This window comes from Lolium perenne, chromosome 5 (genome assembly GCF_019359855.2).
Source record: "Lolium perenne isolate Kyuss_39 chromosome 5, Kyuss_2.0, whole genome shotgun sequence".
NCBI classification, from domain to species: domain Eukaryota; kingdom Viridiplantae; phylum Streptophyta; class Magnoliopsida; order Poales; family Poaceae; genus Lolium; species Lolium perenne.
The window spans coordinates 188041365-188050046 of NC_067248.2; the positions used below are offsets into that span (position 1 = coordinate 188041365).

The 8682-nt window shown below is 48.8% G+C and overlaps 1 pseudogene; it reads left to right on the top strand.

Moving 5' to 3' along the window:
• The first annotated feature begins 6276 nt into the window (after window positions 1–6276).
• Window positions 6277–7666, top strand: LOC139831697 (protein ANTAGONIST OF LIKE HETEROCHROMATIN PROTEIN 1-like; annotated as a pseudogene).
• The last annotated feature ends 1016 nt before the right edge of the window (window positions 7667–8682 follow it).

The following is an 8682-nucleotide window of genomic DNA, read 5'->3' on the forward strand; positions in this document are numbered from 1 at the left end:
AATTTCAGTCGGGTTGCACCACAGGCTTTCGCCATCTTCATCCCGTGTATGAGGGCCTCATATTCTGCTTCGTTGTTAGATGCGTTGGGGAATGTCATCCGAAGGATGTACTTCAACTTGTCGCCTTCAGGTGATATGAGTACTACTCCTGCGCCAGCTCCTTCTAGTCTTTTGGACCCGTCGAAGTTCATGGTCCAGGTTCTCGACAAATCTGGAGGTCCTGTATTTTGCAACTCCATCCACTCTGCGATGAAGTCCGGCAGTATTTGCGATTTTATTGCTTTTCTTTTTTCATACGTGATGTCCCGAGGGGAAAGTTCTATTCCCCAAAGGGAGACACGACCCGTAGCTTCTGGGTTGTTCAGTATATTTGACAAGGGAGCTTCATTGACCACTATGATCGGATGTGCCGAAAAATAGTGGCGCAATTTTCGTGCTGTCGTGAACACTCCATATGCTATCTTTTGGTACTGCAGATACCTTTGTTTTGATGGCGATAAAACTTCGCTGACGAAGTATACTGGCCTCTGCACGCCGTGGAGTTTTCCTTCTTCTTCCCTTTCGACAACTAGCACCGTGCTCACCACTTGGGGCGTGGCTGCGATATATAGCAGGAGAGGTTCCCTTTCTTTTGGCGCCACCAGAATTGGCGGTGTCGAAATTGTGCGCTTCAAATCCTCGAAAGCTCTGTCGGCTTCTTCGTTCCACTGGAATTTATCTCCTTGTTTTATCAAAGCGTAGAACGGCAGTGCTTTTTCTCCCAGCCTAGCGACGAATCTGCTCAAAGCTGCGACTCGCCCCGTTAGCTGTTGTATCTCCTTCAACTTTGTTGGCTTCCTCATTGTTACGATAGCTTGTATTTTGTCGGGATTTGCTTCAATCCCTCTTGCTGAGACTAGAAACCCCAAAAGTTCTCCTGCTGGGACGCCAAAGGAACACTTCGTCGGGTTCAGTTTGAGGCAGAACTTATCAAGGTTGTCGAAGGTTTCCTTGAGATCCTCGATCAGCGTTGCCCCCTTTTTTGATGTTATGACGACATCATCAATGTATACTTGCACGTTCTTCCCAATCTGTGTCGCCAAACACTTCTGCATCATCCTTTGATATGTTGCTCCCGCATTTTTTAGACCAAAGGGCATTGTTCTGTAGCAAAACACGCCGTAAGGTGTAATAAACGCGGTCTTTACTTCATCTTCTTCTTTCAATCTGATCTGGTTATAACCAGAATATGCATCCAGGAAGGAAAGACGTTCACATCCAGCCGTGGAGTCGATAATTTGATCGATCCTCGGGAGGGGAAAGTGATCCTTTGGACAATGTTTATTGAGACACGTAAAGTCGACGCACATGCGAAGGACCTTAGTGTTTTTCTTCGGCACCAGCACAGGATTTGCTACCCATGTGGCTTCTGTGAATATCTCTTTGATAAAACCAGCTTCTTGTAGTCGATTAATTTCTGACAGCATGGCTTTGCGGTTTGGTTCCGAAAAACGCCGCAAAGGTTGTTTGATTGGTCTCGCTAGTGGATCCAAGTTTAGGTGGTGCTCGGCAAGTTCCCTGGGTACTCCTGGCATGTCAGCTGGACACCATGCGAAGATTTTCCAGTGCTCACGGAGGAACTCGACGAGCGCGCTTTCCTATGCGATATCCATGTCGTTTGCGATAGATGTCGTCTTTTTTGGGTCTGTCGGGTGAATCTGCACCTCTTTTGAATTTTTCTCGATGCGAAAGTTGATTCTTTGTTTGGCCTTCCAACGTCCGGGCAAGATGCGTCGTAATCAGTCATGCTTTTTGACGCCAAGTACTCAGCTTGCATCCCGAAGGTTTCTGACAACCGGTGAAAATCCTTGTCGCACTTATCGGCTAAGGCGAAGCTTCCTTTGATTGTGATTGGTCCCTTTGGTCCAGGCATCCTCCACAATAGGTATGTATAGTGTGGCACCGCCATAAATCTAGCATATGCTGGTCGTCCCAACAGAGCGTGGTATTGCGACGGAAAATCCACGACTTCAAATTCGAGCCTCTCGATTCTATAATTTTCTCGAGTCCCAAACTGAACATCGAGATTGATCTTTCCCAATGGATAACTTGGTTTCTCTGGTGTGATGCCGTGGAACCTTGTGTCTGTTGGTTTCAAGTTTGCTAAGGATATGTTCATCTTCCTCAATGTATCTGCATACATAAGGTTTAAGCTGCTACCGCCGTCTATGAACACTCGAGAGACATCAAATCCCGCGATAACTGCTGGCAGAATAAGTGCTGACTGCCCTGGTCGAGGAACTTGCTGCGGATGATCTGCTATTGTGAAGCCGATATCTTGTCCTGACCAATTAAGGTACTCAACTGTTGGTGGAGGCATTTTTTCTGCCATAAACACCTGTCGTGAGATTACTTTCTGAGCTCTATTGGACGGCCTTCCTTTCTGAATCATCGACACTGCTCCGTTGGAGTTAGGATCAACATAAGGTGGTGGTGGAGGTGCTGCCGCTATTCTGAGCTGATGCCGATTGTCGTCTGTAATCGCGGGAGGAGGCGGCAAGTGAATCTCGCTTCTGGGTTCTCGAGGATTTCTCTGTGCTGCCCGCGCATTAGCGTTCTCTGCGTACCGCAACATTGCTTGAAAGTTTCGACAATCTTTCTGCAAGTGCCCTGACTGTCTTTTACCGTTGCTGTCGAGGAAAAAATGCATCTGGCACGGTCCATTCATCATCTCTTCAGGGGACACGAAAGGTCTTGGGAACCTAGGCCCGCTATTTTGCCTGTTGCGTGAATCATCCCTGTTATCACCTCGCTGTTCATTGCTTCTCTGGTAATCATCTCTATTGCTTCCTCCTGTATTTGTCCGAAAACCTGCTGAAATTTGTCCTGGAGCGTCGTAGTTCTGGTACTGCCGAGGGAATCTTCGCCTCGGTTGATAGTTTCGACCGCGGTCCTCCTCTGGCGACCTGTGTCGTTTGTTGTGGACAGCGTCTTCTCCATCTGCCCATTTATTTGCTATCTCCATTAACACGGATACTGTCTTTGGATTGGTCCTTCCCAAGTCCTCGACAAAATCTCCACGCCTGACTCCTGCGACAAACGCATCTATTGCTCTCTCGTCAGATATATTTTCTGCCGAGTTTTTGATGATATTCCACCTCTGGATGTACTTCCTCATTGGCTCATCTGGCTTTTGTCGACACGCTCTCAACTCCTCTAACGACGCGGGTTTTTTGCACGTGGACCTGAAGTTCTTGACGAACACATCCTCGAAACTTTTCCAGCTGTCGATGGATCCTGGAGCGAGTTTCTTTATCCAAGATCGTGCGGCTCCACTCAAATGCACCTGGATGCTTTGCATGGCTGTTGCCCTAGTTCCTCCTGTCAGCTTTACCGTCTCTAGATAGTCGACTAGCCAGTCCTCTGGATCTTGAAGGCCGTCGAACTTCTTGAAATTATCGGGTAACTTGAATCCTGAGGGGACTCGAGTTTTCCGGACTCTCCTCGTGAAGCATGGCAAGCCACACATATCTTCGTCGGTCAGCTCCGGAGATTGCCGATGATCCCTTCTGCTCTGCCGCGCTCTGTCGACTCTTGCTTGTGCTTCTTGTGTCTCTTGCTCCACTTGGTCCTTCAAAGCTGCCGCTGTTGCTGCTGCGGGTCGTGGACTATTTTGTCTTGCCGCTCCTTCGGGAGGCGTTGATACAAACGCTGTCCCCATAGCTCCAACTCCTGCTACCGCCATATTGTATAGTGTTTCCCTTGGATCACCTGGAGGTGGTTTAGATGCAAGGATAAAAGCATGTGTCGCCATATACCCAGCCTCTGGTGTCTTAGGGATGATATTTCCTCTTGTATCTATCGACATAAAGGACATGTCGAGGTTTTGGACCAAGTGCTCTCTTTCTGCTTCGGGTATATGTTGCAGCCTTGATCTTGCTCGTTCCGCGCCTCCCGGTGGCTATCACCCGTAGTTCTAGATTGTCGACTTAGATCTGCCCTTCTCTCGCCGGATGCGTAAGCTGCCTCCTTCCTCCCGTTCAATTCAGCTATCTGTTTTTCCAATTCCCTCGGCAGCTCGTGCGAGCCTATATTGATATGCTTGCAATTCTTCCGGTGTGGCTGTGGTAGCCATTGGTTCTCGTGCCGTTCATAGCTCTCGCGGATCTGTCCCACGCTGCTTGTGAAAGTTGAACTCTATCTCGCTTCTCTTGCCCGACGTATTTGTTGCCCAGGCCTTGTCGCAGATTGGAGGTATCGACGTATGGATTTCCCAGATCGTCGAAAGCCTCAGATGTCTCCTCTGATCTTCAATGGCGTAAATCTGATGATACTTTGTACTCAGATCTACGTTGGGTTTGGTGACATCATCGTTGAGATTGATGAAGACCTTGCCCACTGTGAGAGATTTGTCGATAAAGTCGTAACTGTCGACATCGCTTGAGCCATCGCTTATATATGAGTCCGCAGATGACTCAAACGACATGTCGTTGAAGATCTTGGCGAGTTTCTCTCTTGTTCTGGTGCTGACGTAACGTGTCGCCGAGGTTTCTTCTTCTCCTGACTCGGTTGACGATGCATAGCTTGAAAAATCTGAATCGACCACCGACGATCCCGACGAAATCGGAATCTCGACACGATACGATCCTTCCTTCTCGACGCGAAAGTGAAACCTTCCGAACGTCATCTCCATGGGCTCCGCCAGATACGCATATGCATCCAAACGGGAGGGTGGGTGAGGAACAAAATCGACAAGACCAGCAGCGATCTGTTTACCTCGATCCATTGTGTTGCTTGCGGTTGACGATGTCGAAGATCTTGAGCATGCCATCGAGATCAGCTCCTTACGCCTCTAGTTCCCACAGACGGCGCCAATTGACAAGGTATCAACTTGTCAATGCCTATGGATTGTAGGCTAGGGTTTAGTTGGAAGTAGAGGGTAAGTAGATCTCGAAGGTTTCAGCCGAAAAGTACTCGACGATTATGAAAACTAGGGTTTGCAAACAATGATTCGATTGATTCTTCGTCCCTCGACTCCCCCTTTATATAGGAGGTGGAGCCGAGGGATTCGTGCCATACAAGTTTACAGAGTCCGGGACGGCTTCTAACTCATCCCATCAGATTACAAATAACACTTCCTATTACAACTCTATCTTTTCCTTAAATACATCTTGGGCTCTCGAATCTTCTTATTCTTCGGGTAGTGGGCCTTCAGTAAACCCCGGGTACTATATTCGGCAGGCCCATTTGGGATGCCTATGTCACCGCCGCCGTCCGCCTCCGGCTCCTTCCATAGGAGCACCATGGCCAGCAGCCACGCCACCACAGACCACCGGGAGCCGCTCCAGCTCCACCATGGTCGGACCCCTAATGGCATAACACCAATCTCCACATGTGTAAAAGCAGCAGCAGAACTAAACCTAAACCTAGATCTAACCCTAGCTACTTCGGCGCCTCTCCGAGACCTACTCCGTCCGGCTACTCCGGCGGAGATGGCCCTGGATCGGCCCGGCCGCACACAGCCGACTCTCAAGTTACTGTAGAGACTAGAGAGAGGGGGGATGAAATAGTGCAAGTCGGCTCCGAGCATCCCGACATCGAAGCAAGGTCGACCCCACATGGTCTACCGCCAAACCTCTCGAGCGACTATGTGCCGAATAATCTTGGTGCTGACTTCTGATTCTATTCTCCTTGGCGCAAAACCTAGGGGCCAGATTACGAAATAGTTTTGCTAACAGGGCAGATGAGCCTTTGGTTTCACCAAAGAGGTCTGTTAAAAAGTATACCGGGAGAAACACATGCCCTGGCTAAGCAATAAACCATCTCCCCTCCCATGCCGCCCCAAAGTGGCAACGATGGACCAAACTAGAGTAGTAATAAGAGAAACTCTAACAGAGCCCGTAAACGGGCCAAAACCGAAAAATAACCGCCGTTTTACGGGTTCGAGGCGAAAAACGGCGCCGATCAGTGATCGTAAAAGGGCCAAAACCAAAAAACTTTTTTCGGGCCGAGACCGAAAACTCAAAACGGCCTGTATTTGTAGGGGTCGATCGAGCGAACCGAACGCTCGATCCCTATCTAGGGCACGCTGAAGGTTCAGCTGATGCAACCGCTCACTCGCTCCTTCCCCCACGCTCCCCGCGCCGCCACCACACTCCGCCGCCGCCGCCCCACCCAATTCGCCCGAGCCCCGCAACCCGGAGGTAGCGACGGTCGCCCCGCACCCCGTCCGCTGTTCCTCGCCCAACTCTGGCTGCCGCCCCCATCGCCGCCGCCGCCGCTCCGTCGGAATCGAGGATGAGCTCGGGCGACGATTTCAATCTGTCGGATTCGTCGAGCTCCGACGATTCCGACCTCGACGAGCTGCTCCAGGATGACGACTTGGAGGCCACCATGCTCCTCCTCGCCGTCAAGGACCTGGAGGACCGCGCGAAGCTGCTGAATCGGAGGCGCGGCTCCGTGTTCGGTCGGAATCACATCCAGCGGAATCGCCTCCTCGGCCACCAGCAGCTTATGGAGGACTACTTCGCCGAGGTACCTACCTATCATGCCCATCTGTTCCGTAGGAGGTATCGCATGCGGCGTAGCTTGTTCGTCCGAATCGTCAAATCCTGCGAATTGCATTCGAATTACTTCAAGCAACGTAGGAATGCCGCCGGGGTGATGGGTTTCAGCGCTTTCCAAAAGATCTATGCTGCCATGAGGGTAATTGCGTATGGCATCCCTGCGGATTACACCGATGAGTATCTTCGATTGGCGAAGATACTACCACGGAGTCAGTCCGCAGGTTTGCTCGCATGATTATCAAGTTGTACGGACCTACGTATCTCCGAGCTCCCAACGAGGATGACACCAAACGGTTGATGGAGATAAATGAGAAAAGAGGTTGGCCTGGAATGCTTGGTAGTCTCGATTGTATGCATTGGACATGGAAGAATTGTCCAAAAGCATGGCATGGACAGTATTGTGGCAAGAGCAAAGATGCAACCATTGTCCTTGAGGCCGTAGCATCACAAGATTTGTGGATTTGGCACTGTTTTTTTTTGGTTTGCCGGGGACACTCAATGACATCAACGTCCTGCAAAGGTCTCCTTTGTTTGCTAAATTAGCAAATGGGGAAGCACCCACTTGCAACTACAAGGTCATGAACAATGAGTACACAATGGGCTATTACCTAGCCGATGGCATCTATCCGGATTGGGCAACTTTTGTTAAGTCTATCAAGGATCCCCAAGATAGAATAGAAGCTGAATTTGCCAAGGCTCAAGAAGCAGCTCGCAAGGACATTGAGAGAGCTTTTGGTGTTTTGCAAGCAAGGTTTGCCATTGTTCGTGGCCCAGCCAGATTTTGGGACAAGAAAACCCTTGTCAACATCATGACATGTTGTGTGATTCTTCACAACATGATCATCGAGGATGAAAGAGACTTGAGCTTGCCCTGCTTCTATGACAATGTTGGCACCCGAGTGGAACCCCAACGCAATCCGGATCGCATTGAAGCTTTCCTTGAGGCACATCGGCAGATTGAGAATTCCACTACCCATGCCCAGCTCGTCTATGATCTGAAGATGCACCACTGGCAGCGACATGGCCGTCATCTTGATCCTACCATTCCATTCATTTGCTTGTCACATGTATCATTGTTGAGACATTTGTGCATTTGTCCAATTTTCCCGAAGTTGTTGTAATTTGGTTGAGACATTTTACATTTGTTCAATTTTCCCAGAACTGTTGTAATAATTTGGTTCAGACAATTATTTATGTGTTGTAATAATTTGGATGATTATTTGATTAATTAAGATACATTGTTCTATGTGTTGCATATGAAAAACCCTGCTTTTACGGGTTCGGAACCCGCAGGCGTAGAACAGAGCCCGTAACGAAAACTGAAAAACAGAATTCTGTTTTTCAGTTTTCGTTACGGGCTCTGTTTTGCGCCTGCCATTTTCCGGCCCGTAAACACGAGTTCGGTGCACTGAACTCGGGTTTTTCGGTTCGCGTTTTTACGGGCTCTATTAGAGATGCTCTAAGCTGGTGACATGTCTTTTTTATGCCCAACATACTATCATATGAATGGTGCCACTTCTTCTAAAAAAAAGGGTGAATGGTGCCACTAAGATGATATACAATGTAAACAAGAGACAAAAAGCTAGCCGAAAAAATAATTCCGACCAAAACCTTACTTGAATTTGCAATGATGAAGTCGTTAAGAGTTCCTAGTGCACCACCCCCTGATGTCTACGCACACTCCTTTTCCTGTAGACAGTGTTGGGCCTCCAAGAGCAGAGGTTTGTAGAACAGCAGCAAGTTTTCCCTTAAGTGGATCACCCAAGGTTTATCGAACTCAGGGAGAAAGAGGTCAAAGATATCCCTCTCATGCAACCCTGCAACCACAAAGCAAGAAGTCTCTTGTGTCCCCAACACGCCTAATAGGTGCACTAGTTTGGCGAAGAGATAGTGAAATACAGGTGGTATGAATAAATATGAGCAGTAGTAACGGCACCAGAAAATAGCTTGCTGCTACAACTGGCATGTGGTTGATGGTGGTAATATCGCAGGCAGTAGAGATGCAGTAAAACAGTAAATAAGCAGTGATAGCAGTATTTGGGAACAAGGCCTAGGGATCATACTTTCACTAGTGGACACTCTCAACATTGATCACATAACAGAATAGATAAATGCTATACTCTACACTCTATTGTTG